Here is a 3,371-nt window from a genome sequence, read left to right as displayed (position 1 = left end):
ACCCTGCATATTGGGCGATGGAGGCCACCGTAGCGCAAAGGTTAGCATGTCCGCCTATGACGCTGAACGCTTGGGTTCAAATCCTGGCGAGAACATCAGAAATAATTTTCAGCGGTGGTTATCACCGCATAATGCCGACGACATTTGGGAGGTACTATGCCAAGTAAAAACTTCTCCTCAAAGAGGGGTAGCACTTCGGTCGGACTCGGCTATAAAAAGGATGTTCTTTATCGTTGAGCTCATAACTTAAATGGGATGGAACCCATTAATATGATAGAAGTATGCTCCTGTTCCTGGTATGTTCAGGCGGTTTTCTGCTATCTGGGTGATTTTTCGAACGTACCTCTGTGAAGTCTCCTGAGATTCGTGCACGGGATAGTTTTGACGAGAGGTGCGATTTGATCCGGCGAAAGCACACATGTATTTAGGTTACAAATTTCCCCAGTAGCACTGCGGAAAACAGGTCGGACTCGGCTGTAAAAAGGAGATCCCTCATTGATATGTGAGAAGTTTGCTCCTCTTCCTAAATGGTATCCCGTGCATGAACCTCATTACACGTCACAGAGGTACGTTCGCTAGATCACCCAGAAGGCAGAAAACCGCTTCCCAAATGGGAGAGGCTGCATCCCTGCAGCCCGAACATTAACATAGCAAGTGTTTGACAGTCTCATCCTCATCAAGGCAACTGCGGCAGAAGTAATTCATAGGTATTTCTATGCGCACCGCAATGTGGCCTATGTCACCCTGCCAAGATGCACAGCGACCTCTTATCGAACGCCAGTAACTCCTTCATCCTCCTCCGATCGACAGCAGGCTAGAGCGCCCTAGCAGTCCAGCACCCATCCACCGAGTCCCATATCGCCACCGACCACCACTCCCATCCCATCCTATGTGCTAAATATGTTCAGTAGCTCGATAGTAGCTCAAGACCGGCGGTTGATTCGCCCGAACTCCTCCTTGCGCATTCGTCCGCCCCCTCTTTCCCTGTAATCACATTATGTCCGGGAACCTGTGTCAGCATCGCACCATGATGCATAACCAAGGACTTAGGCTTCACAATCCTCAAGCCAATGGCCTTGATCAAGGCGTACTTAAATCCTGAGTTCATAAATCTATTGTAGTTCTTAAAGCGGTCTTGCAGTACAAAAAGGATGCCACAATCCGCATCGTTTGGAAGCAGGGCCATAACAGAGTAAGGGGGAATGAAAGGGCAGACGATTTGGCAGTGAAGGCCAGAGGACTGCCGTCAATAAACTTAGCTAACCCGAAGTCTTTCGGGTCGACGCAGTCCACGTTAAGGGTATGGGCGACGAACGCGTATGTAACACAGCTAAACAGTCGGCAGGAAGGCAAAAATCCTATGGGGTGATCCGGATCGTGAGAGGACGAGGCTATTACTGAAAAAAAGTAAGAAAGAGTTCAGTATAGATTTTGGTGTCATAACGGGACACATATAACTACGAGCTCTCTTATGAAAAACCAATGCGGCAAGTGATAGCATGTGTAGGGCATATGGGGAAGATGATGAGACGTTGGAGCATATCCTATGTCATTTCGCGACTAAAAGACACCGGTACTTAGGTGGGGACACACTACCCGACATAAACCAACTTAGAGTAGTTGTATTTACGGCACCGGAGGAATCGATTTAATGCCCGTATGATACCGGAAGAATCGTGTTTATGCTCGTTTAGGGTAGGAAGTTGCAGAAATAACCAGACTACGTGGCCTAGGGGTACGCCACAAAGTAAGAAGTCACAGGAAGAATTGATGTGAGGTTTCTCACGGGTACGTCACCACTAAGACTCAAAGACACGATGAGAATTAGTGATATGTTGCTCACAGGTACTTCACCACACAAGTGTCTTCTTGTGTGGTGAAGTTCCTGTGAGGAGAATCGAAGTTAGGGTGCTTACGGGTATGTCACCGCTTATGAAGACTCGAAAAAATGGGGAGAATCAAGTTTATGTTGCTTATAGTTACGTCAACACACAAGAAGACACGAGGAGAATCAATGTTAGGGTGCTTACAGATACGCCACCATGTTAGAAAATTCGAAGACACGGGGAGAATCCAACTTAGGGTTCTTACGGGTACGTCACCACTTAAGAAGACTCGAAGACACGAGAAGAATCAATGATATGTCGATGTACCACGCACGACAAGGAAAGTATTCCCATTTATGGTGCTTACATTTACGTAAGAGTCGCAGACGCGAGGGGAATCAGCGCTAGGTTGCTTACAGGTACGGTACAACGCAAGAATACTAGCATGGCTTGAAAATAATCAGATTTTCGTTACCTACGAATACGTCACCACGTAAAAATGCAACTCTGCAAACAAATCTCAGAAAATTTGCAAATTTTGACCACGGCGTGCCGCAGTGCGACACCTCTTTTGGAGAGAAGTTTGACATGGCATAGTACCTCACAAATGTTACCAGCATTAGGAGGGAAATTGATTTGAACCCAGGTGTTCAGCGTCAAAGGTGGATATGCTAACCTCTGCGCTACGGTGGCCTCTTATCCCAGAAAAGCAAAGCGCAAAAGCAAATCAATTTTTAACTTTGATGCCTAAAAACACTACTCCACGTATGACAACACAAAATGACGCTCGAGTTCAATCCTCAAAGTTGAAAATTCTTTAACTTTTGCACGTCGCTTTATTGGAATTTGTTCGCAGAGTTGCATTTCTTATGCGTACGAATAGAATGTAACTCCACTTTTATGGTGTTACGGGTACATCACCATGTAAGAAGAGTAGAAGACACGAGAAGAATCAGCGTTCGGTTACGGCACCATGAAAAAAAGTCAAAAACATGGCAAGGATAAGCACGGTATCGAAAAGCACTGCTCTGTTCACTAGTTCAGTTGGTTCACTTGCTTCATTGGTTGGTTATACTCACTTGTTTTCTGTGTCATCTCTGTTCCTTGACCGACTGACTACGTTACGTCACACTCAACATCTTTTATAGGCTGCTGCGGATATCAAATTCACCACAGATACATCACCAACTCGCTCTGCTGACAAAGCCTTGTAACCAGCGATGTTTATCTACTTGTGTGCTGCTTGCGTTTGGTCCCCACTCGTATTCAACGTTGTAGTCGTCATTAGCGCCACCTAATGCTGGCTTACGGGTACCGTACCATGAAAAAGAGCCAAAGACACTGTAAGAATAAGCACGGTATCGAAAATCGCTGCCTCTGTCTCTGTTTACTAATTCAGTTGGTTCACTTGTTTCACTAGTGGGTTATACTCATTTGTTTCCTGTGTCATCTCTGTTCCTTGATCGACTATCCTCGTTTCGTCACACTCAACATCTTTTATAGCCTGCTGCGAATAAAAAATTCACCACAGATATATAACCAACT

This window comes from Stomoxys calcitrans, chromosome 5 (assembly GCF_963082655.1).
Source record: "Stomoxys calcitrans chromosome 5, idStoCalc2.1, whole genome shotgun sequence".
Lineage (NCBI taxonomy): Eukaryota > Metazoa > Arthropoda > Insecta > Diptera > Muscidae > Stomoxys > Stomoxys calcitrans.
This window is presented reverse-complemented; position numbering follows the sequence as displayed.